The 14101-nt window shown below is 50.3% G+C and overlaps 1 protein-coding gene across 1 annotated transcript in view; it reads right to left on the bottom strand.

Annotated features, from left to right (window-relative positions):
- ELOVL1 (ELOVL fatty acid elongase 1) overlaps positions 1-5987 on the bottom strand; it is a 32970-nt gene extending 26983 nt beyond the window's left edge. The window contains exon 1 of the mRNA XM_050961240.1: positions 5893-5987. The gene's annotated coding sequence lies outside the window, so the exon portion shown is untranslated. The remainder of the gene's footprint in view (positions 1-5892) is intronic.
- Between the last annotated feature and the right edge of the window lie 8114 nt (positions 5988-14101).

Raw genomic sequence — 14101 nt, 5'->3', positions numbered from 1 at the left:
TGCCATGCCTACACTAGTCCTGAGCACTGGTTGGTAACAAAAGTGTGATGTATGCATATAAATCCTCATCTAGAGAAGGCCTCAATGAGTCCAGATTCCCGTGTCTTGGCCTTCGGCTCCTGAAACTGCCATCTTCCCTGTGATACTTCAGGAGCTTTATTTAGTCAGATTTTTTTGAGGCCAAAGGGAACCATTAGTTCATCTATGCAATTTGCCACCTGTTGACTCAGGCTGCAGGTCTCTTTAATTGGGCTGTAGACACTCTGGCTCAGGCTCCAGCCTGAACTCTGGAACCCTCTCACCACACATGGTTCTAGTGCCCAGCCTCCAGCCTAAGCCCAGAAACCTACACTGCAATTAAACAGCCCCACAGCCCAGTGAGCCCAAGTCAGCAGGCATGGGCCCAGCTGTGGGGTTTAATTGCAGTGTAGACATACTGCCAGTCTGATCTCCTGTCCATCACTGGCTAAACAATTTTGTTAATTTACCCCGGTATTGCGACCAATAGTTTGTGCTTGACTAGAGCACCTCTTCCAGAAAGGCCTCCACTTCCTTGGGAGTTTGTTCTAGAAGTAGATCACCCTCAGTGGGAAATATTTGCGTCTAATTTCTAATTTGATGGTCTGGCTTCAGCTTGCAGCCATTGATCCTCCCATGCCTTTCTCCATTAGATTAGAGAGCCTTTTAGTACCTGCTGTTTTCTTCCTATGAAGGTACTTACTTGCTAATCAAGTCACCTCTGGATTTTTTTTAAAACAAACTAACTAAACAGATTGGAGTTCTTTAAGACTCTCTCACTTTTAAGGCATTTTCTCCAGCCCTCCAATCCCTTGTGTGGCTCTTCTCTGCACCCTCTCCAATCTTTCACTGTTTTTATAGAAAGAGCTTGGAATTGGATCTAGGTGTTTTTGTCAAATATTTAAAAGTGATAAATCTAAATTTCATCTCAACTCCCATAGCAAGAGATAGCCAGACAAGAAAAACAGAAGGGGCACTTCCCCATGCTGTCTCCAAAGGGCCTGAACGTTCTTTACAGGACACACTAAAATGAACAGAACTGAGATATTTGGGGGGGGGGGATGAATTCCAGGGCAGAAGGGCCCTCAGAGAACACTGACTCCAGCATCCTCCATTTAAAACAGAGGCAGCTCAGCTTGATCCTTTACACAGAGCCTTCGTGTTCACAAGTGTCTATGTCTATGCTACAGACCTTACAGCAGCACAACTACACCCGACAATGGCACAGCTGCAGCAGTCTCCTGTGTAGCCGATCTATACCAATGGAAGAGCACTCTCCTGCCAGCATACTTAAACCGCCCCCAACGAGTGGCAGTAGCTATATCGGCAGGAGAGTGTCTCCCACTGACATGGCACTGTGCACACCAGTGCTTTTGTCGGTGAAACTCGTGTCAGTCAGGAGTGTGATTTTTTTTCCACACCCTGAGCAACACAAGTTATACCAACAAAAGTGTTAGTGTAGACAGCCTGAGAATCACATAACACCTTTCACAGTGCAGGGATGTTTGCTGCAGGATCTCAGACATCTCCCAGTGTGAGGTCCTCCACCTTCCTGCAGGTTAACTGGGACTCCATCCTCACCTTCCTGCTCTGAGTTTGCAAGGGGAGGGATCCCCATGCTGTGCAGAGTGCTATGGACTGTAAGTGTAAGGTGTTAGTGTTACTACAGCTATGTAAAGGAAGGGGGAGAGGAAAAGATTGTCTCAGATGTTACAAGCCCCGCTCCCAATCTGCAGCAGCACTTGGAAGTGAGGGAATGGGGGAGAGCGCTAGCTTAGCTCCCCAGAGAGCCACACTCTGAGGGCACACTAAGAATCTTTTTCCTCTGTCCAGTTGCTCCTCACCTCACATCTCAGCTACTCACCCCAATCAAAACACTGCTGCCAAAAAATCAGTTTCCAGGCACATCACTTCAGTGTGTCACAATTCTATCTTCCCCTTCCCACTCCCTCTATAAGTCCCTCCACTGGCTTCCACTCCCGCTAGTTGGGGTTGGTCCTACTTTGAGCAGGGGGTTGGACTAGATGACCTCCTGAGGTCTCTTCCAACCCTAATATTCTATGATTCTTTATTTCTTCAGACACAAGCATCTGATCCTCACCTTTAACACTCCTCATGACCCATCTCTGCCCCACTTTCTGCATCTATCATCTTACTGCATCATTACCTCCTGCCTGTGCTCTGAAAATGTCCATCCTTCACTGTCTCACACAAGCATATCCCTCCCCACTTTTTCACAGCTGTCCCCTGCCTCTGGCACAAACTCTATAGAGTCATCTGTGTTAAGATGCCTCCCAGCCCCATAGCTGATAACAGGTACTTGTTGCAGCCGGCACACAGCTAACCTATGCATAAACTTGCTCTGATTATTGGTCCCATTTCTTCCCACACAACCACCCACTTGACCTCACTTGTCATTAACTTGGGCCTGGGCTACACTTAACATGTAAAGTGACTAGCTACAGTGTGCAGGGTGCACTCCAGCCAGGCTGAGCTAACCGGCAGGGAAGCTGCTGCTAGGCTGATGGAAGAACAGTTCTGTTGACCCAACTCCTGCCACTCAGGCAGGTGCAACTCCGACAGTGAGAGGAAAAAACCCTTTTGTCATTGTAGGCTGTGCCTACACTGCAGGCTTATGGTGACAGCTACAGGGCCATAGCTGTGCTGCTATAGTCCCCATGGTGTAGACATGGCCCGAGACCAATGATACTCAGACCTCAGTGGTTCATTAGCGATCATCATTACCCAAAAGAGCCATCATGCTGTGAATTCATTTCCCTCTCTTTACTATAGCTTCAGCATGACTATGTAGCCAATATGACAGAGGAATATATACATATATTCTCACAGCAATGTGACTGACCAAGTGTTATTATATCAACTACAGTTCACTAACATAGTAAAAGCCTCCTGATTGGTGAATAATTAAATCACATGGTTTTGATATCATGCATGGCAAAGAGTCTCTTGGGACTCACAAGCCTCATTCTGAGTATCACTGGGCAGGGGTTATCACACCTGAAACCTCTCTCCAAGGAACACAGAGGGATAGCCGGTCTCAGCCTGGCCACAGGCTTGGCCCTGGGAAAGTTTTGCAAGTGAGAGAAAGGGTCTCCTCCAGGTAATGGGTAAAGTTGATGCCAACTCAGGATTGGAAGGCTTTCAAAAAGCTAGGCCAGAGCCCAAAGAAGAGCTATGGGCTCGATGCAGGAATCAGTAGGTGGGATTCTCTGGCCCACGTTATGCAGGAGGTCAGAATGGATGATCGTAGCAGTCCCTGTGAAGTTGGCTGAATCAACTTGAGTCTTTGAAGCTCTTCTCTCGCCAATTCCAAGCCCTGCTGACTCAGACCACTACACTATTACTGCCAACCACAGGGCCCACATGTGCAGTGCTGGGGGGAAATGGACCAGACTCTCATCCCCTTCCCCAGCAGGGGACAGGGGGCACCATGTCACCCAGAAGGAGCCACCCTGCTCTCCCCCGAAGAGCTCTGCACAAGGGCTTCCAGCAAGAGATCAGGGACAGTCAGCATGGATTCACCAAGGGCAAGTAATGACTGACTAACATATTTGCCTTCTATGACAAGATAACTGGGGTCTGTGGATGAGGGGAAAGCAGTGGATGTGTTATTCCTTGACTTTAGCAAAGCTTTTGATACGCTCTCCCACAGTATTCTTGTCGGCAAGTTAAAGAAGTATGGGCTGGATGAATGGACTATAAGGTGGATAGAAAGCTGGCTAGAACGTCAGGCTCAACAGGTAGTGATCAATGGCTCCATGTCTAGTTGGCAGCCAGTTTCAAGCAGTGCGCCCCAAGGGTTGGTTCTGGGGCCAGTTTTGTTCAATATCTTCATTAATGATTTGGAGGATGGCATGGACTGCACTCTCAGCAAGTTTGCAGATGACACTAAACTGGGAGGAGTGGTAGATACACTGGAGGGTAGGGATAGGATACAGAGGGACCTAGACAAATTAGAGGATTGGGCCAAAAGAAACCTGATGAGGTTCAACAAGGACAAGTGCAGAGTCCTGCACTTAGGATGGAAGAATCCCACAAACTGCTACAGACTAGGGACCGAATGGCTAGGAAGCAATTCTGTGGAAAAGGGCCTAGGGGTTACAGTGGATTAGAAGCTGGATATGAGTCAACAGTGTGCCCTTGTTGCCGAGAAGGCTAATGGCATTTTGTGCTGTATAAGTAGGAGCATGGCCAGCAGATCGAGAGATGTGATCATTCCCTTCTATTCGACATTGGTGAGGCCTCATCTGGAGTACTGTGTCCAGTTTTGGGTCCCATACTACAAGAAGGATGTGGAAAAATTGGAAAGAGTCCAGCGGAGGGCAACAAACATGATTAGGGGGCTGGAGCACATGACTATGAGGAGAGGCTGAGGGAACTGGGATTGTTTAGTCTGCAGAAGAGAAGAATGAGGGGGGATTTGATAGCTGCTTTCAACTACCTGAAAGGGGGTTCCAAAGAGGATGGATCTAGACTGTTCTCAGTGGTAGCAGATGACAGAACAAGGAGCAATGGTCTCAAGTTGCAGTAGGGGAGGTCTAGGTTGGATATTAGGAAAAATTATTTCACTAGGAGGGTGGTGAAGCAGTGGAATGTGTTCCCTAGGGAGGTGGTGGAATCTTCTTCCTTAGAGGTTTTTAAGGTCAGGCCTGACAAAGCCCTGGCTGGGATCATTTAGTTGGGAATTGGTCCTGCTTTAATCAGGGGGTTGGACTAGATACCTCCTGAGGTCCCTTCCAACCCTGATATTCTATGATTCTATGATCAGGGCTGGGAATCAGATCCTCAGCTATGCTCCTGCATAGCTGTGCACAGCCCTCTCCCCCACCATAGCAGTGCAGAGAGTACCCTTCCCACACAGCCCTGCAACCCCCACCTAGGGTGACCAGATGTCCCAATTTTATAGGGACAGTCCTCACATTTGGAGCTTTGTTTTATATAGGCACCTGTTATCCCCCACCCCATCCCAATTTTTCACATTTGCTGTCTAGTCACCCTCTTGTAATGCAGAGAGCCCCCTGCCAGGGGACCAGTCCTGTGCCCCCTTCCCCGCCCTGAACCCCTGGAATGCAGAGAGGGCCCTGCCATGGACCGGCCCCATGCCCCCCTTCCCTGCACCCCCTGTAATGCAGAGACCCCCCTGCCAGGCACGGCCCTGTGCCCCCCTTCCCTGCCCTGCAACTTCTGTAATGCAGAGAGCCCCCTGCCAGAGGACCAGTCCTCTGCCCACTTCCCTGCCCTGCACCCCCTGGAATGCAGAGAGCCCCCTGCCATGGACCAGCCCCGTGCCCCCTTCCCCACTCTGCACCTCCTGTAATGTAGAGACCCCCCTGCTGTGGACTGGCCCCATGCCCCCTTTCCCTGCCCTGCACCCCCTGTAATGCAGAGACTCCCCCTGCCAGGCATAGCCCTGTGCCCCCTTTCCCTGCCCTGCACCCCCGGAATGCAGAGACTCCCCTGCTGGGGACTGGCCCTGTGCCCCCCTTCCTGCCCTGCACACCCTGTAATGCAGAGAGCCTCTTGCCAGGCACGGCCCCGTGCCCCCTTTCCCTGCCCTGCACCCTCTGTAATGCAGAGACCCCCCCGCTGGGGACTGGCCCTGTGCCCCGCCCTGCACCCCTCAGAATGCAGAGACCCCTCTGCCAGGCACGGCCCCGTGCCCCGCCCTGCACCCCCCGGAACGCCCAGACCCCCCTGCAGGCACAGCCCCGTGCCCCGCCCTGCACCCCCCGGATTGCAGAGACCCCCCCTGCCAGGCACAGCCCCGTGCCCCCTTTCCCTGCCCTGCACCCCCCGGAACGCAGAGACCCCCCTGCAGGCCCGGCCCGGCGCCCCCCGCGCAGCAGGACTCACCCGCCTGGCGCTGCCCGGAGCTCGCGGCGTTTCCTGACCAGCCGACGCGCCCGGCTCACGCTGTCACCCCAGCGCTACGGGGGCCGCCCCCGGCGCTCGGCGGCCGCTGATTGGCCCGGGGGCCCCTCGCAGGCGGGGCGGGGCGGGGGAAGCCGCCCCTCAGCGCCCCCTCCCGGCGCGGGCGCGCACAGCAGGGCTGGCCCCCGCGCCTGGCAGCTCCGCTCGGGCGGCGGCCGCGGGTCGTGCGCGGAGCTGGAGTCCCGCTAGCGCCGCTTTCGCGTCGGAGGCTCCATTGTCCGCGGGCCGTTAGCGGGGGCCGGGCCGGGCCGGCCGGAGCCGCGCTCCAGCCGCAGCCAGGCCGGGCCTGCGGGGTGCGGCCGCGCGGAGCCCGGGACACTGTGCTAGGCGCTGTACGAACAGAGCCGTTTGCCCCTTTTGCAGAGTCTGGGGCAGCCCAGTTTAAAAGACCCCGGTGCAGGGGGGGCTCCCTGGGGTGATCAGTCCCCAGCCTGGTGCCGCTTCCCCTCAGGGGATTTGCCCTGACAGCCACCTAAATTGTTCCTCTCTTCCCTTCATCCATGTACTCTGCAGAATTGGTCTCTCCCCCTTCATGGTGCACAGCCCAGCTATGCCTTTCTCTCCGGTCAGCCTCTCACTTCCTTGCTGTTCTCTGGGCTGTCTCCACTTTGCGCCCATCTCCGGGACACAGTGGAGGCAAGGGCCTTCCTTCCCTGATGTCTCTGTCCCTACAGCGCCAAACAGCAGTGGCCTGTTTCTAGCCCTATTCCATTGCAACCTGTGGGTGCTATTTTGGAATCAAAATGATTTTAGTCCACCCTGGGAGTGCATTGATTATGCCTGAATAGAGCGATTTAAAGACTAAAGTGAATAACATGACAAGGAGCTATTCCAGAATAGTTTATTATTATGAATAGCTTATTATTGTAAGGGTTATAGCTTGTGCCAGTCAGTTTCCCTATCCTGACAAGACATCAGTCAAACAAGAAATTTGGTTCAGTATGGGGTAATGGGGTGAAATTCACTGGCTGTGATATACTGAGAGTCAGACTAGACAATCTAATGGTCCATTCTGGCTTTAGGCTTATGAATTGATGGAGGTCAAGTTCTGATGTCTGCCAGGCCTTGTCTCCACTCAAACTTTCACCTGTGTCAGTGTAGTCAAACTGGTGCAAACCTGGGTGTGGATGTTCTTACTGCAGTGTAATTTAAACCTGCTCCTAATCAATTTAAACCAAACTGAAACCAATGCAGTTTAAACTGAAATTAAAGTGTCCGCACAGCCTCTTTCCAGCAGATCAGCTAAATCAGTTTAAATCCACACCTTCATCTGCATGTAGACATGCTCCAAGCAACACATAGGCAACAGCACCATACTGACCATCCCCTCACAGGTTTCCATGTGGGAGGGTCCTGCCGTGTGGTAGCCAGACATTTGTCATTAACTCAGCAACCCATAAACCAAGCACAGTGCCTTCCATTTCTGTCCATTGAGACAGCACATTGAGAGAAGGCCAGGCACCATACCTAGCTCTAATGGCTCATTGAGACATTGACCATCACCTTCATGCTGACAGCTTTTCATAGAATCACAGAATATCAGGGCTGGAAGGGTCCAGGAGATCATCTAGTCCAACCCCGTGCTCAAAGCAGGACCAATCCCCAACTAAATCATCCCAGCCAGGGCTTTGTCAAAGGGCTTTTCCCACAACCACCTTCATACTTCCTCCCACACCACCTGGTCCCCATGGGGAAACTTCTGACTAAATCTGCTTTGCCACAGCCATCATATTCCTCTGAAAACTCATCTGGGCCACAGTGCCTGCAGGCTGCTGACAGCTGGTATTGGCCAAGGAGAGGAGAGCCATAAATCATGCTAAAATGCAGTGTGCTTGAGCAGTTAACCTCCTTCCCCTATGACCACACCCACCACGCTCTGCTCCACTTATCTGTGGTGCCCTATAAACTGTAAGTGCTTAGTGCAAGGATTGTCTTCTTAATACATGTTTGTTCAGTGCTGAGCCCACAGGGAGCTCTCAGGCACTGCTGGAAAACACACACATCCCCACACACAAGAGCAGAAGCAGGAGGAGCATGCAGCATCCCAGCAGAAGCAACAGCACTCAACATTCTGAAACATATTGCTTCACACAGGGAGACAGACCTTTCAGAACAAGCTGGGTTTAGGGTTTCATTGATTGGAGACGCTCTGTCAGAGAGAGAAAGTGCACTACACATATACCCCAAATTATAGGCAGAGACCCGTGTATGACACAGCCCCACAACCTCAATTTTAATTTTAAAACAATGGTTTCTAGCTCTAATTATGAAGAAAGGCTTGACACCATAAGTGTAACCAAAGCAGCAAGACACCCAATGCCATGTCTACATTAAAAAGCTTTACCAGTGGCCAGCATACAGCTACTGACCTTACTATGTCACCAGAGTGTGTTCACACTTCTTTGCCTTGGCCAGTGCCATATGTCCTTATGGTGAGAAGCTATCCTGGCAAAAGATGTGCTGCCCTGTGAGTAGAGGTTCCAGTGTCCCCTGCACCACCATACGGGACACTGCCTTGTGGGGCATTTCTGCAATGTGTGTAGAATAACACTAGGAACTTGAGGTCATGTTCTCCAAATTCCCTTTGTTCCAACCCACAATCTGCTATTTTTGTGGCTTTCAAAACAATCCCCACAGTTCCTCTGTTATAGCCCATAGGCAGTTTCCCAGTTCTTGCCACTCCAGCTTCCTCTTTATGACCCAGCCTTCACCCAGGTCACTAACTGGTTTCCCCTTCCAGGGTGGGAGACTTTCCAAGTGTCTCTGGACAAGCAATGTCAACAGTCCACACACCCGCTCCCCTGCCTCTATCAGTCCTGCCATGACTCAGACAGTCCGCTAGTTCACTGCCCCGGCAGTACCATCCAGCTGTGGCTGGTAGGGAGCCCAGGCTCTCCCTCTCCTCTGGGTTTCAGACCAGGGTCCTGCAGCAAGCAGTCCAGGTCTGCAGCTTCCCTGACCTTACTACTCTGGACTACTAACTACCTTGCTGCCAATATTCTCGTCAGAGCCCTCTCTCCTAGCATCTGCTAGGTCACCCTGCAGCCCTATCTCTGTTGCGCCAGTTCCCTTCCAATTAGCGGGCTTCTGGTAGCCTAAATCTCTCTCATTTGCTGCTTCATTGGTTGATTTGCCCTGCCTGGTCTAATTCAACCCTCTCTGGGCTGATGTGGGGAGTAGACCCCATCATAGCTGCTCTGGAGAAATGTATGGCCATCGCACTGTGGAAGCTTGCAACTGCGGATTGCTATCAGTCAGTGGGTAACCAATGGGTGACTGATACAATAGGAGCTGCCATCACCAGGTCTGCAAGGCCATTAAGCAAGTCCTGCTGCACAAGACTGTGAGTGTGGGCAGTAAGTAATTGAGGGATTCAATGCAATGGGCTTCCTTAACTGGAGCACGGTGGGGTGACAGATGGGACATGTATCTGGACTATAACCTCCACCTATCTTGCTTCTGAGTACATACAGCAAGAGGGGTGCTTTCCAATGGTGATTTAACACTGGTGGGTCACCAGGAATGTTTCACTGAGACGAACGAAGCATGGTTGGGGAAAGTGCATGATGCTCACAGCTTTACTACTGGTTTATCTGAAAAGATGCAAGCAGGGACATTTTTTTCAGGCTGGCACATTCACATCAGTGAGGCTGCAATGTGGATAGTGACCTTTGGAGACCAGCCTATGCTTTGCTTCCCTGGCTCATGAAACCATACACCGGGTGCCTGGAAAGCGGCAATGAAAGATTTGACTGCTGCTCGAACAGCTGCAGAATGACTGTTGAATGCATTTGGTAGACTGAAAGGATGCTAGTGCTGCCTTCTGACTAGTCTGGATCTCAGTGATCCAAATATTCCCACTGTTATTGTTGCCTGTTGTGTTCTACATAATATTTGCAAACCAAGGCAGGGCAGGGGGGAGTGACCAGCAGAGTGCCAAGGGGAAGTGGAAAGACTCTCTGGCTGTTCACAATCAGCAGACACAAGGTGCTGTACTGCTGAAGGAAGCCTTACAAGATCACTTTAACAGTGTGCCTGGGTCCTGGAGTGTATTGGTTTGGTGTGCTTAGCTTCTATATGAATTTTAACCAATTTGTTAACACCTATTATGAGTCTGGTGGGGGGGCTGATTTCTGCTATCACATGTCTGCTTTAGAGAGACCAGGTGGGAAAGGTAATATCTTTGATTGGACCAACTTCTGCTGCTGTGCGAGACAGACAAGATATTGAGCTCACACAGAGGTTTTCTTCAGGGCTGGGAAAAGTACTCTGAGGATCAAAGCTAAATGCAAGATGGATCAGATTCTTTAGCATAACATTTGCATAACTACTTCTGCTAAACAACCTGTTCCATCTTGCATTTAGCCAGGACACTCAGAGTACCTTTCCCAGACCTGAAGAAGAGCTTTGTGTAAACTCTAGACAAATTCCTGGAGGATGGGTCCATCAATGGCTATGAGCCAGGATGGGCAGGGAGAGTGTCCCTAGCCTCTGTTTGCCAGAGGCTGGGAATGGGCGACAGGGGATGGATCACTTGATGATCCCCTGTTCTGTTCATTCCCTCTGGGGCTTCTCGCATTGGCCACTATTGGAAGACAGGAGACTGGGCTAGATGGACCTTTGGTCTGACCCAGTGTGGCCGTTCTTATGTTCTCAAAAGCTTGTTTCTCTCACCAACAGAAGTTGGTCCTCACCCAACTTGTTTCTCTAATACCTTGGGACCAACACAGGTACAACTGTGCTTTGTGAGACATAAATAAATCATGATTTTTATCAATTAATCTTCTGAGCAGTACAAACAACCAACTTAGTAAATACTTTAAAACATTAAAAATAAGGGTTGAAAGCAAAGTCCAAAGTGCTCACTGCTCCTGCATGAATTCATGGGTCAGCCTATGGACAGTCATAGCAGTTCTCTTTGAATCAGAGAAGATTAAGGTTGGAAGAGACTTCAGAAGATCATCCAGTCCAACTCCCTGCTCTGAGCAGGACCAACCCCAGCTAAATCATCCCACTCAGGGCTTTGTCAATCCAGGCCTTAAAAACCCCTACAGATGGAGATTCCACCACCTCCCTAGCGAACCCATTCCAGTGCTTCACCACCCTCCGAGTGAAATAGTGTTTCCTAATATCCAGCCTAGACCTCCCCCACTGCAACTTGAGACTCTTACTCTTTTTTTGTCATCTGCTACCACTGAGAACAGTCTAGATCCATCCTCTTTGGAACCTCCTTTCAGGTAGTTGAAGGCTGCTATCAAATCCCCCCTCTCTCTTCTCTTCTGCAGACTAAACAATCCCAGTTCCCTCAGTCTCTCCTTGTAAGTCATGTGCTCCAGACCCCTAATCATTTTTGTTGCCCTCTGCTGGACTCTCTCCAATTTGTCCACATCCTTTTTGTAGTGGGGGGGCCCAAAACTGGAAGCAATACTCCAGATATACCTCACCAGTGCTGAATAGAGGGGAATAATCACTTCCCTTGATCTGCCGGCAATGCTCCTGCTAATGAATTTGCTGTCTGAGGAGCTGCATTATGTCTTGGCGCACTTCTCATTGCATCTCTCAGTTCTTTTGCCTTTTCTCAAGCATGTGCACTTTCCAATCCCTTGCTTCTTGTAAATCTCATAAGAAGATCTGAAAAATGTCCTGCCTTGTGTGTTTCTTCTCTCTCCTCAGGTGCGGAGGAATGTGGGGTGGGGAGGAGGACACTGAGGTCGCTCAGGACCAAGACAAAGACATTGTTAGATTTAAAGGCTTCACAAGCAGGAAAAGATACGAATTCCTACAATTTCCCCATGAAGTTCTTCATTATAGTGGTGCTCCTGTTCTGCTGCAGTGAAGGTTGTGTCACGACTTCTCTGCAAAGATTGACCTTTCTAAAATTGGCATGCTTACTCAGATTCCCTTGAAATTTGGTGTTCCTCAGGAGGATGCAGGGTAGTGTTAGTGACTCAAATTTGGGGCCATTTGAGCTAAGAGTTGAGGTGATATAAGCCCTGAAAAAAATAGCCATTTTTGAAAAGCTCTTTAAGTGGTTGGTTTTTTTGGTGTTTTTTTGCACAGAGCTAGGGATCAAACTACTGATGTGACCTTGTTAAAATGGTCTCAGTCTGTCAGGTTTTACCCAAGGCAATGCATAGCACCCATGACACTTTTGGGAGACCCCAGTCCAAGAACATTGTTTAAGAACAGGTTTATTTCTGCACTTGCAGAGATGTGCAGCCCGGAAGGCTTCCACTGCGCATGCACCAATTTGAAAAAACAAGTGAGAGGGTTTCTATGGAGCCACTTTGCACTTGCCTGGGTAGCTCAAAGGAATGTGCTGACACTATTCCCTCTGGGGAACGCCCCTCCGCTGACATTCAAGCCTAAGCTTTGTAAACCTTTACGGATTGTAAAGATTTAGTAACTCATGTTGTTGTTACATCCTATCTCTGTTGTAATATAACATGTTTTATTTTACGGGGAAGTTTACTGTGAACACAGCAGAACAGTCAGCAGCTGGAGTACACTGTGACATGGGGGTTGATGACTACAGGCTGATTGGGATGGAAAGAGGTGGTCTGAGTTGGCATCTTGTTTTGCCCACTCTGCAGCCTCTCACCGGTGATTTACGAGATTGTGAGCTACTGGATATTGTGGTGATTCACTCAGGTTGAAATGATCTGGGCGTTAGTCCTGGTGCACACCTCACAAAAGGTATGAGGGCAGATTTGGACCCCATCAGAGCTTTGTGTCCAGGAGCTGTGATCATTTTCTCTGGGTTGGCAGAGCATCTGAATAGTTGCTTCAGTGATGAGATGAAAGCTGTTAATCAGTGTTGGAAGAACATTAACTGGGAAATTGAAGGGTTCATGGCTGACCAGAAAATGTAGGGAGTGGCACAGAAACATTAGGAGCTCTGACACCTCACTGGTTCTTAGAGAGGGGGTACGTCTAGTGATCAGGGGTTGGAGGATCTCTCTCTCAAACATAAAGCTGTCACTGTTTTGGAACGGAAACCCAGTCTGTGATGTCTCTTGCTGGCCCTGCTACAACTTCCCCCTCCAACCATTCTGCAACACAACCAGACAGTAGGGAGGCGACTCGTCTGGTTTTGATCTTATGTATGTAGTGTCATTGTAGCCCTGTCGGTCCGAGGATCTTAGTGAGACAATGTGGGGGAGGTAATACCTGTTATTCAACCAGTTTTTGTAGGTGAGAGAGACAAGCTTTCCAGCTACACAGAACTTTTCCTCAGGTCTGGGAAAGGTGCAAAGAGTGTCACAGCTAAATACAAGGTGGAACGGATGGCTTAGAACGGGTGGCCAACCTGGGGCTCCAGAGCCACATGCAGCTCTTCAGAAGCTAATATGCGGCTCCTTGTATAGGCTCCAGGGCTGGAACTAAAGGCGCCAACTTTCCAGTGTGCCGGGGGTGTTCACTGCTCAACCCCCAGCTCTGCCACAGGCCCAGCCCCCACTCCACCCCTTCCTGTCCCCTCCCCTGAGCCTGCTGTGCCCTCGCTCCTCCCCCACCCCCAGAGCCTCCTGCACGCCATGAAACAGCTGATCGGGAGGTGCGGGAAGGGAAGGGGAGGCACTGATCGGTGGGATTGCTGGTGGGCAGGAGGCGCTGGGAGCGGGGGTGGGGGGAGCTCATGGGGGAGCTGCTGACGTATTACTGTTGCTCTTTGCAGGGCCGGCTCTAAGATTTTTGCTGCCCCATGCAAAAAAAAAAAAAGTGTCTGAAATTGTGCTGCTCCTGAAATTGTGCCACCCCAAGCACATGGTTGGTTTGCTGGTGCCTAGAGCCGGCCCTGGCTCTTTGGCAATATACATTGGTAAATTCTGGCTCCTTCTCAGGCTCAGGTTGGCAACCCCGGTGTAGAACTTTAGCATAAGCAGTTAGCACATGTTCTAAGGGCCCATGCAAGGTGAAGTGGCCCATTAACACCCATTAATAGGACAAACGGGTTAGTGGGTTACATACTGTTGTAATAAGCCATAAATCCAGTGTCTCTCTATTCAGTCCATGATTTTAATGTCCAGCAAAGGTATGAATTTAAGCTCCCAGGTGCATCTTTTGAAAATGTTGTGCAGCTTTCCTTGGAGGATGAGGACTGAGAGGTCAGATACAGAGTGATCGCTTTGTA

This window comes from Gopherus flavomarginatus, chromosome 7, assembly GCF_025201925.1.
Source record: "Gopherus flavomarginatus isolate rGopFla2 chromosome 7, rGopFla2.mat.asm, whole genome shotgun sequence".
Classification (NCBI taxonomy): domain Eukaryota; kingdom Metazoa; phylum Chordata; order Testudines; family Testudinidae; genus Gopherus; species Gopherus flavomarginatus.
This window is presented reverse-complemented; position numbering and strand designations above follow the sequence as displayed.